Raw genomic sequence first — 17,498 nt, forward strand, 5'->3', positions numbered from 1 at the left:
GGAGGAGGGGGGGTGTGCAGGTTTATTGAGAGCTAGGCGAGCCGCCGTATTTTGCACGACTTGAAATTTGGATAAAAGATCTTCCCTCATCCCTACCAGCAGGACATTTCCATAGTCAAACCTGCTGACTAAAAGTGCCTGTAACAGAACCTTTCTAGTGGAGAGCGGAATCCAGGAGAAAATCTTCTTTAGCGTACAGATTAATCCGAAACATTTACCAGATAAAGTTTTCACAAGCTCCTCCATGTATAGTTTAGAATCAATTAGCACAACCAGATTTTTTACCCAATTTTTGGGGCGGGGAGCTTCTCCCAGTTTCTCCGGCCACCAATCCTTAGTCCATATCTGCACGGCTTTACCGAACAGTAGGATCTCAGTTTTATTTGAGTTCAGTTGCAGGAAGTTCATTTTTCATCCATACTGCAATTTTTTTCATGCATAGCCTGAATCTGTCTCTGGTCCCTGAGTTCAAGAGGAATTAGTTCCCTTACCTTGGTAGGATGAAAGACTGAGCCAGCCTTGTTGGGGGTTGGGCCTTGTGGTGTGAAGCTCACCAAATGTTTCAGCAGTAAGCCTTCAACTCAATGAAGTGCCATAATCTACAAAGCATACTGCCTTTTATGCTACATGGACCAATCGTGCAAACATATTTTTTTTTCGTTCTTAAGTACCAATTAGCCATCATGGAAATGTAAATAAAAGTTGGCAGCCACTGCATAACAATGTAGGGTGTACACATCCTCCACCATACATACATTTGATTTCTTAGAAAAGATGTGAAGCTTAAATTGTTAACTGTGGAACCCGTAGAATTGGGTTTTAATCCCGACCCTCTCACTGCACTACACTGGGTAATCTTGGGCAAATATGGTGATCTTCATTAATATGAATCCTATTTGAATAGTATGAAAAAGATACAGAATAAAGATAAGTGCTCCACTACCATGGGTACCTTGTGGCATACCTGAATGTTCAGTGTGGCATAAAACACCACACAATACCACACCACACAATTCACGCAATATAATGCAACACCACCCAACATAAGTACATTCGACATAAAACAACTCAATGCAACATGATTCAATTCCACATAATTACAGTCTAGTCTATACCACATAAATGCACACTGCATAAAGCCACTCTATACCAGATAGCAACAATTCACATAAATACACTCCACACCATGCCACAACTCCAATCAGCAAAATTTCACTCAACGCCGCACAGTTCCTCATCACACAATTGAATTCCACACATTTCCATTTCTCACCACAAAATTAAGCAACAATCCACATAATTTAACTGAACAACATAATTACATAACACATCACATACATACAATCCACACGACAGAATTCCACATCATGCAACAAGGTTCAACAGCGCACCACATCATTGAATCCAACCCACATAATTCTACTCCACATACATTCTCTCCATAATACATGGGTAAAAGACATTGTCAGTTACAATGCCAGTGGCTCTAACTCTCGTAGAAACAAGACCTATTGGCTTTGCCATATTTGTTTACAATGGGATAAACAAGGTATCAAGTTCCCCGCCTTGGAGTAATGCCAAAAAGTACATGCAGTCCTGTTTTTACTCCTAATCGTGTAATTTGCAGTAAAAACACAGCGTAGGCATCACCATTATTCAGTCCTGGCCAGCTCCTTCCTCAACTGTCAGTATTGAAACCGCTGGATCAGAGTTCCTCAGATGACATCTCAAGGTTCTGCATGACCTCACTCTTCCACTGAACATATGTTAGTCATACCTGTGAAATCACCTGCATTTGCTGGGCGTGATCCACGTTTTACTTCTACTCACCTGTCCGACAAAGAGCCCCCGTACACTTTCTCATAAACGTCCAAATATAATTCATTCTTTACTGGCCTAAAAGAGGTCATTCTTAAATGTCTGACTTCACCCACATTTCTGAGGACAGCGGGTGATAGGTATGGTTAACTAGTAATCACAACAACGCATTGCTATCAGTCCCACAAAGTAAAGAAAACAACTGGGCTGGATGAGTTACTCGCGCATACTGTTTAAATAGTAGTTCTGGTTTCAAGCCTGCTTCAGGAATTCCCCGTTGTTTAAACGCTGTCTCCCCAACACTGACCCGCTCTCAAGATCCCACGACGCTCTTCTGCGCCGCTGTTGTGTTCAGCAGGAGTAGTCCCCGCTCATGTTGCAGAATTCTGCTGTCACGGCATCAGTCCGCCTGCATGCCTCATTTGTAGCATGGCACGCATTGACTCGGATCTCGTGAAGCACCGGCTCATGTGCGGCTGGACCATACCTTCGGATCAGCGGTGAAGTTTCTTCCGGTGCAGTTTAAGCCACAGTGGGTGTGGCGTTTTGGGGGGGCGGGTCTATTTTTCCTAGTAATATTGCATTGCAGCGATTGTTGGGAAATACAACTACTCAGACGCTGCCAGTACCACCCCTTTTCAATTGTAACCAATCAGTTGAAAACTGCTTCTGGTTTCCTACCCAAGGTTTAGAATGTAGAAGTTACAGTAGGAAGTGGATATCGGGTGTTTAAGATATCTTTTGCCCTAGACGAAAGGTAAGTTATTCCTCTCGGGACTGGTATCTGATTCAGGAGTCTTGCAGTATGGGTTTTAACCTCTTGTTTTCCTCTTACATACTTGGCAGCGTTCTATGGCAACAAGGAAGGGTTCAGTAGTCACCCCGAAACTTCTATAGATGGCATCACCGAAAATGACACTGTGTGTTGTGTGACGTTAGGGCTGATCAGAGGATTACCGCAAGTTACGTCACTTGAACCCAGTTGAAAGGAAATGAATTATAGCTAGACATTGATGACATCATGAGGAATAAACATCATGGCACACTTGAGTAGCAAACTGTTGCGCCACCACCAGCACAAACACCCAACGAGCAGTGTTGTGATTCAGTAACCCCACAACAACCCGGTGCGAGGAAGGCGTTTGGTTCCATAATTGCCAGCATTGTGTTTCAGTTTTTTTTAATAGCTTGAGAATGTTATTATGCGGCATATTGCTACATATTTTTTATAGTATACTTCATTATTTTGTAATTTTTACACACGGTAATACTGTCTATAGAAATATTTTATTTCATTAGTACCATTTTAAGTTCAAGTTCAGTAATTTGTATAGCGCACTACTCACCCAGAGGGTCTCAAGGCGCTTGAGGGAGGGTGGGTGCATTACTTATCGAATAGCCAGGTTTTTAGCTGCTTTCTGAAGGATAGGTGGTTCAGTGTAAGGCGGAGGTGAGTGGGGAGAGAATTCCAGGTTTTGGCCGCTAAGTAGGAGAAAGATCTTCCTCCCATGGTGGATCTATTGATGCGCGGTATAGCGGCGAGGGCTTGATTGGATGAGCGTAGTTGGCCGGTGGGTGTGTAGAAGGACAGTCGTTTGTTGAGGCATTCGGGTCCTAGATCGGAGAGGGCCTTGTGTGCGTGGGTGAGGAGGCGGAACGTTATTCTCTTGTTGACGAGAAGCCAGTGGAGATCTTTCAGGTGACCGGAGATGTGAGCTTGACGAGGGATGTCCAGTATGAGTCTGGCTGAGGCGTTTTGGATGCGTTGGAGTTTATTCTGTAGTTTGGCTGTGGTTCCGGCGTAAAGGGTGTTTCCATAATCTAGTCGACTAGTGATTAGTGCATGGGTGACTGTCTTTCTTGTTTCGGTGGGGAGCCAGCGGAAGATTTTTTTGAGCATGCGTAGGATGTTGAAGCATGATGATGAGATGCGTTGACTTGTCTGGTCATCGAGAGGGAGGAGTCTAGGATGAATCCCAGGTTACGTGCGTGATCTGTAGGTATGGGTGCTGTGCCCAGAGCCGGTGGCCACCATGAGTCGTCCCATGCAGAGGGGGATGATCCTAAGATGAGGACTTTCGTTTTGTCAGAGTTTAGTTTTATACAGCTGTTCTTCATCCATTCGGCTACTTCTTTCATTCCTTCGTGTAGATTGGTTTTGGCGGTGTTAGGGTCTTTGGTGAGGGAGAGGATTAGCTGGGTGTCGTCCGCGTAGGAGATGATGTTGAGGTTGTGTTGTCGCACGATGGATGCGAGGGGACTCATGTACACCCAATTACACCTAAAATAAGCAACTGAAAGATGACCTGTTAACCTTTGCAAAGGGCCTTCAACCGCATGCGAACGCCTGTTCTTTTTGTTGTTAAAATCTGCAGATTATGCAGCAGATGACAGATTATGTGGCAAAGGTCGCAGAATCACATAATTTCAGTGGATCTGCTTACAGTGCAAGATGCCTCGCTAGCTCTGTTTGCCTTTCAGTGGCAGACCAACTACAGTCATCCAGTGAGTATCCGTTCTCACATGCTGAAGATATGGTGACCTGGAAACTGTTGTGTCGTTATTCTCACAGCACGACAGGACAGGAGTCATCCATTTTATTCAGGTACCTTTATTTATCTTCTGGTTACAGCATGTTACAACACGTCCTGTCCCCTACCCATTTCCTGGCTCTTCGCCGTCCCACACCCCTTGACCACAAGTGGTGTCCGGTTCATTCGCCCCTCCCACCAGTCGGGTCCAGGGTCCTACTGACCTGTGCCCAGGTCAAGATATCTCCCCTTTGTTGCAGAAAAGACAGAGATATTGTAGAGAGAGAGAGAGAGAGAACAAAAATTGGTCCCCCTCATATTTCTTCAATCAGTCTCTTTGGTCTTTTGCACTCTCTTCTCTGCCGTGTGTCTCCGTTGTCCATCTGTGCGTCCTCATCCTGTCTCATGCCTGTGTCTCCTGCTGCGATCTCTCCTCCCTCTTCATCCATGATCTTGAGTTCCTTGAAGTGTGAGCTGTTACGCGTGATGTGGTAACGTCCTGCTGATGCTGTTATCATGGGCCCTTTCACCTCGGTCACCGTCAACGACTCCTTTGAGAACAGGCTGTCCGATTTCCTCAGCTGCCGCTGCCTCACCACCACTTTGTCCCCTTGCTTTATTTGCACCGGAGTGGCGTGTCTCCTTGCATCTGCATAAGTCTTAATTTTCTCCCTTGCCTCTTGATCTTTGGTGGCATTGCTGCTTTGCCCTGGCCTTGCTGCTGCTTCCAGCTGCGATAGCCTGGTCCTGCTTGATCTACCCAACACTAGCTCGGCGGGACACCATCCTGTGGAGCTGTGAGGGGTGTTTCGATAGTCCCTTAGTACTTGCACAGAGCCTGACCTATTGAGATCTGCGCCAGTTTTGCTCTTTGGACAGCTTTCTTAATGTTCCCCATGAATGTTCCCACCATGCCATTTGCTTGTGGCCACAGGGGCGTTATTTTCCTGTGATGGATCCCTAGATAGCCCATACATTTTCTGAATTCTTCCCCTGAGAAGGGTGGACCATTGTCTGTCTTTAGTGTTTGGGGATAGCCCCACGCCGCAAAGACGTCGTCCATAGTTGGCAGCGTTGCGCTTGCTGATGTTGACGATACTTGTCGCACAATGGGATATCTGGAGAATTCATCAATTATCACGAGCAGGTAGTTTCACGTTTCCAGGGGCCCGTAGAAGTCTACTGCCAGTTCTGTTGACACTGCCCGCGGGAGCTCTGACATTTTTAGTGTTTCCGGTTTTGCTGGTTGCCCCGTCTCTTGGCAGACGTGGCAGTTTGTGACTGTGGCCTCTACCATGTTGTCTAACCCGGGGAACCACACATTTTCCCGATGCAGTTTCTTCATTGCTACCATGCCTCTGTGTGATTCGTGAGCCAAGTACACTGTCTGTCTCCGCAGCGCTCATGGCATCACTATTCTTGTTCCTCTCATTAGTATTCCATTTTTGGTCTCTGAAAGCTCTTCATGAATCTTTTTAAATGCCAGCATTTCCTCTTTGATCACTCCGTTTTTCATGATGCTGTTGTTGTTGACATGCCTCCATCTCTGTTGTCTTGTTACCATTTTGACCGCCTGCATTGTGACGTCCCTCTCTGTTTCCAGCTCCAACTCTGCCAGTGTTATAGATGCCGGAGTATTTTGTTTTAGTACAAAGTTCAGGTATTCCTCCGCTATTGATGTTGCCTTAGGTGCCAGTGGCAACGGGTGCTGCGACATGTAGTCAGCCGGGTTGTGCTCTTTCCCTGGCTTGTGCACGATCTTGAAGTTGTAGTCCATTAGCCGTATGCCCCATCTCTCTATTCTAGGTGGTATTTTTGCATTGGGATTTCCATAGATCCTTTCTAGGGCCTGATGATCCGTTATGATGGTAAAAGGTTTCCCATATATGAACATGTGATAGTGCTCACACACCCATACTACTGTGAAGCTTTCCTTTTCCGGCTGCGAGTATGCCCTCTCAACGTCGGACAGGCTTTTGCTTGCGTATGCCACTATATGTCTTGGCGAAGCTTTGCCTGGCCTGTGCTGTGCCAAGATCGCTCCTAGCCCCACCGGGCTGGCGTCCACAGTTAGTTCTGTGCATAGCAGAGGATCAAAGTACGCAAGGTGGTCTACCGCCATCACTTCATGTAGGATGGCCTCGAACGCTTTGTTGCAGTCTTCTGTCCACATGAATGTCTGGCCCTGTTTCGTCATTTCTCTCAGCGGGGTGCTTACTGTGGCAAAGTCTTTTAATTATCTCACGCAGTAGCTGGCCAACCCAAGGAACAATCTCACTTCTGCAACGTCGCTAGGGGGTTTCGCTTTTTCTAGCATTCCCACTCTGCTGCGATCTGGTCGCCTCCCTTTTTTTGAAAAGATGTGCCCGAAGAACACCTGTTCGTCTCTCCCTATTTCGCACTTGTCTTCATTCAGCGTGAGACCTGCTTGTTCCAGCTTGGAGCATACGTCTCGCAACCCTTTGTCATGCTCGTCATCTGAACGAGCAAATACCAGAATGTCATCACTGTAGTTGAGGCTATTCTTTACCGGCCTTATCTCTTGTCGTATTGTCTCTTGAAATATTTCCGCTGCTGATGAGATGCCAAAACTCAGTCGTTTATAGCGAAAGAACCCCATGTGCGTGGAAAATGTCGTGATATATCTTGACTGAGGGTCAAGCTCTAGCTGATGATATCCTTTGCACAGGTCCAGTTTTGAGAATCGGCATGTGTCAGGCAGCTGATCATGTCGTTGAGGTGTGGTCCAGGGTGTCTTTCACTTTCAATTGCTGTGTTTGGTATCCTCATATCCACACAGATGCGAATTTTCGATGTGTTCTTCTTTGGCACTTCCACTATTGGCGACACCCATGGTGCCGGTCCCACTGCCGGCTCAATGATGTTCTGGCTTAGCAGCGCTTGTATTTCCTCCTCCTCTTGCAGTTGCAAGTGTATCGGTTCTCGCCTGTGATGTTGAGCCACTGGTCTTACTGCTTTATTGATGTGCAGTGTTACTTGCTGTCCCTTTAGCTTTCCTAATCCATGTAGAATTTCTGGATATTCTCGCAGGATGTTCTTCTTCTCTGACATGTGGTATGTCATTGCTAGGAGGCCCATTACCTGCGCTGTGATGTTACTCAGTAGGCATGGTGCCGGAACGTCACCCTTTAGTACATGTATCTCTTCCTTGCTTGTTTGGTCCTTGTACATCAGTGTCTCTGTGAATTTTCCCATGTTGGTTACTGGTTTTCCTGATCCTCCACGTGAATACATCATCTCTGAATGGCGCTAGAGCTGGCATTATCTTAATTTTTTCATATTCGGATACACACATGATGTTGCATGTGGCGCCGCTGTCTAGCACGAAACGTGTTTTGTGTTGTCCCACATCTATGGTCACGGGCTCAGTCTTTTTTACTTGATGCTTCTCCATTAGGTGGATGCTTTCTCACCCTTTGTCTTCTTCCGCAGCCACAGCATCGGACATTAAGTATAGTCGTTCCACGTTCTCTTGCACTGCTTCTCCCTCAGATTCATCTGATGAGTTGCGGTTTGTCGTTTCCATGTGCCTAGCATATCTATTTGTCATCATTCGCGGTGTTCCAGGTCTTCGTCTCTCGCTTCTGAATTGGGTCCTAGACATGCGCTTGCAAAGTGGTTGCTCCTGTTGCATTTCCTGCATGTCTGACCCATTGCCGGGCACGCCCCAGTGTGTGGAAATTCCAGTCCGCATCTGGAGCATGTTTTCTCTTGTTCTCTCCTTGTCGGTTGCTCATTGTTCTCCTTTTTCCAGGTGATTGTGCGGCTGCTTCAGATCAGGTGGTTTGCTTGTTCCATTTGCCTCTCCTTGCCCAGCTCCATCTGCTTCGAATGCGCTGTCGCCCTCGCTTCTGCCATAGCCATCATTAGAATTTTCTCCAGCAAGGTCGGTTATTTCAGAATTCGTGTGCGAAATTCCATTGACCGACATCTCTCAATGATGCGCAGGCGAATCGCTTGTTCGTTGTCGAACTTGTCAAATTCGCAGTGTGTGACCAGTTTGCGCAGTCTTGTCGCAAAGTCATCAAGGGATTCATTCGTCTGTGTGCTGAAATGCAATTGTGAAGGTTTATCTCTCAAAGCCAATGTTTCTTTGTGGATCAAATTTGTCTGAGAGGGACTTTATTAGCCCTTTGTATGTTGTTGTTTGGTCATCTGGGAATGTCACTAGTAGGTCGTCTTCTTCGTCACCTTCACAGGTGTAAGAACAGATCCAGCTGCTTGGCGTCTGTTACATCCGTGGCGCGCATGTATCGTTCGAATTTGCGAACCCATCGCTCCCATCTGATGCCTACTTGTGGTTCAGATAGGCTTAATGGAAGGGGTCTGCGGTACTGCGCGCTCTGCTTCTCACTCCCTTGTTCAGTCATTTTTGTCTTTTCTCTTCCTTTTCTTCTCTTTTCTTTTGTTTTTCTGCATTTTCTTTCCTTTATTATTATTCTTGTGTCTTTATTTTACTCTATTTCCACTATTTCCTGTCTTCTTTCAGCTTTGTTCCTGCTTTTTCCTAGTTTCCTGTGTTTCTTTCCGTTATTCTCCCCTTTGTTTTTCTTTCTCCTTTATTTCTCCTTTAAGTTCTGTTATTTTCTTTATTTTGTCTCTTTGTTTGTCTGCTCACATTCCTTGTTCTTTGGCCTTTATTTACTCTTTTTTCCACCTTTCTCTATGTATTTCTATGTTTCCTGACCTTGCAATGGCCGCCTTGCCTTTCTTATTTATTTATTTATTTATATTTAATTTTATAGAGCGCACAGCTACCCGGAGGTTTCCCGGCGCTAAACCAGTAAGGAAAGTGTATAGTAGCAAAACTAAAGATCAAAAAGCCACGTTTTGACATCTGTTCGGAATTTTAGATAGTTGGATTCGATCCGAATAGATAAAGGGAGAGAGTTCCACAAGGATGGGGCCAAAAAAGCAAAAGATCGACCTCCCATTCTGGCTCTCTTCGTCCTGGGGATCAGATGTTTATGTTGACTGGATGAGCGAAGAGTGCGGGAAGGAAGGTGCGGATGAATAAGAGATTTCAAATACTGGGGGGCCTTGCCAGTGTTAATTTTATGTACAAGACAAAGAGCCTTGAATTTACAGCGATTATTAATGCTTAGCCAGTGAAGACTACGACGGTGCAGGGAAGTGGAGGATTTATAAGGTAGTTTACACAGGAGACGGACTGCCATGTTCTGGACCGTTTGTAATTTCCGAATAACCTCTTTGTCCGCTCCCAGAAAGAGAACATTACCATAGTCCAGGCGAGATGTTATGAACGCCTGGACTACGGTTTTCTGGGTTTCCAGAGGAAGCATCCAGGTGATTTTCCTCAACCATTTGAGGATGGTTATACAAATGGAGGAGACTCTCACGGCATGTTGTCTCATGGACAGCTGGTCATCGAATATTATTCCCAAGTTACGGGCAGTTATTGAAGGATTGGGAGGGGTGCCCATTTGAACAGGCCAGGGAGAGGGTCCCCATAAGGCAGGATTGTTGCCAAATAGGAGGAGTTCAGTTTTCCCTCCGTTCAGTTTTAACTTATTGTCATACATCCAAGAGGCAATATTGTTGAGGCCATGACAGAGGGATGATGTAGTGGAAAGATGACTGGTGGAGAGAGAAAAGATGATCTGTGTGTCATCTGCATATGAAAATATGGAGAGTCCTGCCTGCTCCGCAATAGCCGCCAAGGGTCTGACATATAAATTGAAAAGGAGGGGGCTCAGGATGGAGCCTTGAGGGACACCATATGCAGATGTATGAATTTTAGACGTCGAGGTAGCCGAAAAGACTTGAAACGTCTGATCGGACAGGAAACTGATGAGCCATTCAAGGGCGGAATGAGTGATGCCAGATGTTTTTAAAGTGTTAATCAGAATGGGGTGGGAGACCGTATCAAATGCGGCACTTAAATCTAATAGAATAAGTGCCACGGTCTCCCCTCTGTCCACCAGATGACGAATGGTTTCTGAGACTCCCAGCAGGGTGGATTCTGTAGAAAAACCAGAACGAAAGCCAGATTGTGAAGGGTGTAAGATATTGTGAGATTCGATATGGCTAGTAAGTTGCTCTCTATTGGCTGGAATTGCCTGGTTAAAAAATGGCCGCCCAAATCTCACGAGATCGCGGGTCCTTTCTACATCTCGCCTGACTTAAAAATGGCCGCCAGGGCTTACGCACTGCTGATTGGCCGATTTGCCTGGTCCCAAAATGGCCGTCCAAGTCTCGCGTGAGACTTCATTCAAGTCCCTCGCGCGCGCGCGCTTGTTCTTTAGGATGTTGGGGATTCTTACCGGCTTTCTGTTGCGTCCGGATAAGTCCTTCTTGTTTTCTCTTGCTTGTCCTGTTGCGGCCGGGGTGGGATCCCACGCCGTGACTCTGTTGTGTCGCTCGGACCAGGGTCGGCTCCGTAGCACTTCACTTTTTCGGGGCACTGGACACACTTTTAGTTCGTCACCTTCGTCGCCAGTTGTCATGTCGTTATTCTCACAGCACGACAGGAGTCATCCTGGAGGAGGAGGCCTTGGAATCCTTTATAAGACCTCTCACACCTGTCACACTACTCAACTTTCCAGGCCCTCCGACCTTTTTCAAGCCCTGCACTTTCTTATAAAATCTCCTGATGTCGCGCCTTTTGTGGGTATCCTGGTTTATAGACCCCCCGGATCTAGGACAGATTTTAGCCAGTCTCTACTTAACTTGTTAGAACCTTATTTTGGTGCTACCAATTTGACAGTTCTTGGTGACCTTAATTTTCATCTAGATAACCTTGATTCTAAGGTCTCCTCAGACCTTTTGGATTCATTATCTGCATGTGATCTTGTACAATTGGTTAAACACCCTACTCATCAGGCGGGTCATATATTGGATGCTGTCTTCTCTAATGACGAGAGGCTTAAAACAGATGTTCCCATACCATTGTCTTGGTCTGACCACTTTGCTGTCCCTCTGGAACTTTCGGTTGCTTCTACTCCTATAAAGCGGGACATCCCTACTCAAACTATTTTTAGGAGGCATCTGAAGAATAGTACGAGTACCTTTTTGGCCCCCCTGATGCAAAACTACAATACAGCCCTCTTTGAGGATATCAATTTAGCTGCCTCAGAACTCTCTAAAGCCATTGGTGCAGCGGTCGATGTGCTGGCTCCTCTCGCCTCTTGCTACTCTGCGAGAAAGAAACCTTCCTCACCCTCATTTTCGGAGCCCCTTAGGCTCATGAGACAAAGGTGTAGGAAGCAAGAAAGGCTCTGGCGGACAAGTTGGAACCTTGAGGAGAGGGAAAAACATAAAAAACTCCTCAAGGAGTATAAGCTTGAGATCATCAGAGTTAAGCAAGAGTACTTTGCCAACCTGACAACGGCTCTCTCCTCTCCCAGGGATCTCTTTAAAATTGTGGACTCGCTTTGTACGCTACAGACGCAGGACCCTGTAGTAAGCACTCAGGAATTCTACGATAAGATCGCAGGATTCTTTCATTCTAAAATTGCGGACATATATAGGGATCTTGAATTACAAAGATCTGTTACCCCGCCTGTCCCTTTTTCTCCTGTTACGGAGGAGATCTCTTCCAACACTTCCAAAAATCTGTCAGAGTTTCCGCCGCTGTCCCATCAGGAGCTTGACCTGCTCTTAAATAAGACAAGGTTGGGATCTCCATTGGACCCCTGCCCCCTGAAAGTCCTGAACGAGTGCAGAGACCCCCTCCTCCCCCCCCTGCTTGATATCATGAATAGGGCCATGAGAGAGGGCATTTTTCCATCTCAATGGAAGAGCGCGGTGGTCAAGCCACTTTTAAAGAAGCCTACTCTAGATCCCGAGGTGTTTAAGAATTACCGCCCTATTTCTTTGCTTCCTGCGCCGGCAAATATGCTGGAGACACACCTAAATCAACATCTGGCGGCATTTCTTGACTCCTCGGGTTTCTTAGACCAATCCCAACATGGCTTTAGGAGACACCATAGCACAGAGTCAGCCCTCACGGTCGTACTGAATAACATCCGTATGGAGGTAGACCAGGGACATTCCACCGTCCTGGTCCTTTTGGACCTTACAGCTGCCTTCGATACCCTATCTCCCTCGGTTTTAACATCTCGCCTGAGGGAGATAGGGGTGGAAGGGGTGGCTCTGAATCTGTTGGCCTCCTTCTTAGACCAGAGGGTACAGAGGGTCAAGCTGGGAGAGTTTCTATCTCCATCCCTACCTGTGCAATGTGGGGTCCCACAGGGGTCGGCATTAAGTCCGACCCTGTTTAACATCTCCGTGACTCCGCTTGCCAGGTTAATTAGATCTTTTGGGATGGAGGTAGTCTCCTTCGCGGACGACACACAGATCTTGGTGTCCCTCTCCCACTCTGGTGACCCGTCCCCGGCCAACTTTAGGAACTGCATGCAAGCAGTGTCCCATTGGATGATTTAACATTCTCTAAAGTTGAACGGGGTAAAGACTGAGATCTTGGTGTTTGGCTCTAACAACAACATCTGGTCACCTGAATGGTGGCCGCCCTCGTTGGGGTCCTGTCCCACTCCTTCGGGATCAGCGCGGAACTTAGGGGTACTGATTGAACCTGCCCTTTCCATGACCCTGTAGGTTAATAGAACTGTTGCTACCTGTTGGGGCATTATTAAAATACTCCGTAAAATAAAACCTTACTTGTCCCCTCCGGCGCGGAAGCAAGTGGTGGTAGCACTTGTCGCTTCGCGACTAGATTATTGTAACGCCCTCTACATCAGCATGAATAGGAGCTTAATCCAACGACTTCAGACTGCTCAAAATGCGGCCGCCAAATTCGTTCTTGACGCTCCTTGATTGGCGTCATCAACGGCAGACAGGAAGGCTTTACACTGGCCTCCCATTGAAGCGAGGATCACTTTCAAAACGCTCTGCCTGACCCACAGTGCACTCTCTGGGAAGAGTGCGGGTGGGGTCAAGAAACTGTTGCTACCTTATGTTTCAAGCAGACCTCTACGTTCCTCCTCTAAGAACCTGCTGGTGGTCCCTCGTTTCCGTAAGAGTAGATGGGGCGGGAGGGCTTTCTCTTCAATTGCCCCTAAGCTATGGAATACTCTTCCATGCGAAATCAAATCTCAGGCTTCCGTCCCCGCTTTTCGTAAAGCACTGAAAACCTGGTTGTTCGCAAAGGCGTACCCGTAGATACTTTTCATTTGTTCATATTGTTTTCTGTTAGGCGCCTTGACGCCTTCGGGCTTAGTTGCGCATTATAAGACTCTTTTCATTTCATTTCATTTCATTCCATCCACAGCATGTTACAACACGTCCTGTCCCCTGCCCGTTCCTGTCTCTCCGCTGTCCCCCACTCCTTGACCGGAAGTGGTGTCCGGTTCATTGCCCTCTCCCACCAATCGGTTCCAGGGTCCTAGTGCCCTGTGCCCGGTCACAACAGAAACTATGCTACACAGTGGGGGTTTGCTATAGTTGAAGGCTCTGCAAAGACCCAATCTATTACGTCTTCTGCTTCATAAGTCTTTGTCTTTTGATGGGTTGGGTAGGAGTGGGTTTAGAGGCAGTGCTCAGCACAAAATCCCAACCACTCTCTCTGGCTCTGCCCCTATGTGGCTACTGAGGGAGTGACCTGCCCCCCTTCATCAAAAAGGCCCTGCTCTGCCGTTAATCCACTCTCACACTATTCCATTTAAGGTTGGCAGGTCTGATGCATTGTCTATCGGGAAATCTCTGCATTCTCCTATAAGCCTGTCTGCTAGTTGTCCCTAAAACCTTTGACAACCTAGGAACTGAGCATAGGCATGAGATGCCAAAAGCTGTGGCATATCATATATGGCATAAGTTTCCTCCCTAGCCCACTAAACTTTACTCAGTCCTCTCATCCCAGTCTCTTCTTAGTGCCATGAGGCTCTTTTTTCTGCACAGCTTGTAAATGTCTCCCACGTAACTGAAATCTTGAGTCAGTCCTGCATTAATAGCCACCTGTGTAAATTGTTGACCCTATGTTTACAGTGTAAAAACAGTCCATGTCCTAGAATGCAACTCAGTTATGACTGAAAAACCCAGACGGCAGAAGCTGTGGCCCTTGTTATTTGGCCATTTGAAGCATATAGGCTGCCAGAAGACTTTCCCTCCCACCCAACGGTGTATGTTCGTTTGGTCTCCTGCACTCGGCCCCAAGCTGTTTATTTTCCTTGTTTTTGTCTCCTGCCTTTCTTTCCTTTCCCTGTGCTTTGTGCTTCTGTACCCACATCCCTGTGCTGCTGTTCTCTCTCTGCTCCATACCCTACCCTGCCCTGCCCCTGTTGGTTCATCCTATTTCCCCCTGAGCAGTAGCAAGCAGACACATCCAGTCATGGGGCTGTGGAGCCAGCTCTCTGTCCTATCCTCTTCATTAGTGGGCACACTGGGCACACTGAAAGTCTGCTTGCGTGCTCTCAGCTCAGATCTGCCTTGTTCGGCTGCACTGATAGCTACTTTTATGTTTCTTTGCATTATGTGCAAGATCCTGCAGGGCCTTTAAATGCAGAAAGAGAGGAGGCTTAAATCTATAAGTGGTAAGAATGTACACGCGGTGCCTAATTTTTAGGGTCAGCAAGTATGTGATTCAGCTGGTCTTGTTGAGGTCAGAAATGAAACTCCATTGCTATAATGTACCATAACAAGTGTCTCTATTTACTGCAGGAATTGCTGTGAGTGTGAAAACTCACTCTATTCCTGCTTTCTATCTGATATTAGAGCTAAGCATAAGGGAACAGGCTGAGGTGGGTCAGGTAACAAGGGAAAGAAAGGTAGAGCTTAATTTTGTGAGAGCTAGACAACCTAATTAAGTTGAGGGAACTGTGCTAAGCGCCTGCATCAATGGAGAATACAGGGTTTCTTCAGTGACCTACAGGCGGAGCTCATATCAAAATGTGTTTGTCCATCCCATCCTGTTCTATCCACGTAAGTCTTTCATAGGAGGCTGTGGTACAGCTCTTGCAGTCATTCCATGTTGGTGCTGTTGGTGATGTACTGTGGTGAAGGATGCACACTTTGTTAGCCACCAGCAAGGTTAACATGCATCGTCTAGTGAGAAAATGTGTCTGGAATGTCCGGGACGTCATGCAGTAGCTGAGAGGGGAAGTAGCTACATTTGTTTAAGGTTTTTCCACACATTAGACCAGTTTGAATCAAGAACTGGACAGCTCCACAGTATTTGAGATAGTACCTTTTTCATTTGATTGTATCTCCAATACGATGGGTGCCGAACCAGCCCTTCTCTGTATGTTTAAGCTGGCATCCAGTACTATTTGTGTACAGTTTTGTAATAGGTACTTTAAGTCTTCATTCCTGTAATCCCTGATGATGTGTTTCTAGCTTGGAGGACTACTATTTCATTGCCCTTTAGAGAGAGTGTGGATTATCACACCATGCATGTCTCATCTGCTGTAGTGTTGGAGGATAGTTCTATAATTGCCGTGTTGTACCGCCCTTATACGACTCCTCAGTGTGCACCTGATGTCTTCATGTAAGAGAATTATCCGAAGAGAACCTGCCCAAGGGATTTGTGATAGAATACAGCGAGAATCCGCCTCAATCGCTTTTCTAGAAAAAAAGACTTATTTTCTAGAGACCCCTCACCCACCAGGGTTACCCCTAGGGGGCATGCTTCATCAATCATCATTGGGGTTCCCGGGAATACAAAAGTGGCCCTCTACTTAGGTATTTTTGACGATGAAGCATGCCACCTAGGGGTAACCCTGGTGGGTGAGAGTTCTCTAGAAAAGAAGTCTTTTTTTCTAGAAAAGCGATTACAGCAGATTATCACTGTATCCTATCTCAAATCCCTTGGGCAGGTTATATTCGAATTATTCGATTTTTGTTTCGTACATAACAGTTAGGATAAAACTAGCCTCTACCTCTACCCCCCTCCTTTCTTTGCTTGTAACTTCATGTAAGAGAAACCAGTGTTATGTAGGACAAGTGAAGTGAGGGTATCTGCATGGTCGCTCCTAGTCTGAGCTTCAAACATTGTACTAATTGACAGTAATGCCAGTGCTCGTCAGTATGCCAGACTCAAGGCTCAAGTCCTCAAATGGGTAAAACATGCATTCTCTCAGTAATTTATCAAGCATGTTTAGACCTGTCAGACCTGGTCTCCCAGTTAATTTGTTGATTTCTTATGGAGCATTTTGACATTGCGGCTGAGGACTGTATAATCGGATCAATTGTCAGTGTTTTATGCATGGAGTGCCAGACAAGAGGTAGGTAGCTGCGTTCTAACACTGCCCAGAATGAAGTGGGCGTTAGCTTCCAAGGGCTAAAAATGAGTTGCTATAAATGTAAGACTCTGTTCTAAGACTTGATACAGCCACCAAAATGGGTTTGTGTGTAGAGTTGTGGAGGTTTCTCCTTATCCTTTATCCAGTCGCCAATCCTCTTCAATAGATCATCATCATCATAAATCTGGATTTGTAAAGCGTGGCTAATCTCCCGTGAGGGTATCCAGGCGCGGAGAGTACTGCTGCAGAGGCTCAGTCTGACATCCAGGTCTTGAGTTCTTTTCTGAATTCCACTAGAGAGGATGAGGCCCGTAGGTGAAGAGGGAGGACGTTCCAGGTCTTGGCTATGAGGTAGGAGAACGAGCATCCTCCACTGTTGCTGCTGTGGATGCAGGAGGTGTGGCTGAGGCAGAGGGAGGAAGAGTGCAGGTTTCTGGAGGGATGGTGGAAGTTGTGTCAGTGGCTGGTGTACTCTGGTCCTTGGTTGTGAAGGGCTTTGAAGGCATGGGTCAGCATCTTGAATTGGGACATCTTCTCTTTGAATGGGGACCAAGTGGAGCTTCCTAAGGTGTTGGGGTGAAAAGTGGGTCTGCTTCTGGAGGTCTAGGACTAGTCTGGCTGCTGCATTCTGACTCTGAGGTCTCTTGAGGAAGTGCAAGGTGATTCCTGCATAGAGTGTGTTGACCCAGTCCAGTCGGCTGGTGACTAGGGACTGTGTGACAGTGTGTGTGGTGTCGATGGGGAGCCATCTGAAAATCATGCGGAGAGTGAGGAAGCAGGGGGCTGAGACAGCGCTAAATTGTTTTTTTTCATGGTAAACTTGCCGTCCAGAATGATTGCGAGGTTGAGGGTGTGGTCAGTCGTTGTTGGCGTGGGTTCTAGTTCGAGGGGCCACCAGGAGTCATTCCATGGG

The 17,498-nt window shown here is 46.6% G+C and overlaps 2 protein-coding genes across 2 annotated transcripts in view; one reads left to right on the plus strand and one right to left on the minus strand.

Moving 5' to 3' along the window:
• The window catches only part of PUS7L (pseudouridine synthase 7 like), a 90,800-nt gene extending 88,486 nt beyond the window's left edge, over positions 1 to 2,314 (minus strand). Inside the window, exon 1 of the mRNA XM_086919519.1 lies at positions 2,126 to 2,314. The gene's annotated coding sequence lies outside the window, so the exon portion shown is untranslated. The remainder of the gene's footprint in view (positions 1 to 2,125) is intronic.
• Positions 2,315 to 2,439: 125 nt separating this feature from the next.
• Positions 2,440 to 17,498, plus strand: part of IRAK4 (interleukin 1 receptor associated kinase 4) — a 126,999-nt gene continuing 111,940 nt past the window's right edge. Inside the window, exon 1 of the mRNA XM_086919522.1 lies at positions 2,440 to 2,575. The gene's annotated coding sequence lies outside the window, so the exon portion shown is untranslated. The remainder of the gene's footprint in view (positions 2,576 to 17,498) is intronic.

This window comes from Lissotriton vulgaris, chromosome 1_1, assembly GCF_964263255.1.
Source record: "Lissotriton vulgaris chromosome 1_1, aLisVul1.2, whole genome shotgun sequence".
Taxonomy (NCBI): domain Eukaryota; kingdom Metazoa; phylum Chordata; class Amphibia; order Caudata; family Salamandridae; genus Lissotriton; species Lissotriton vulgaris.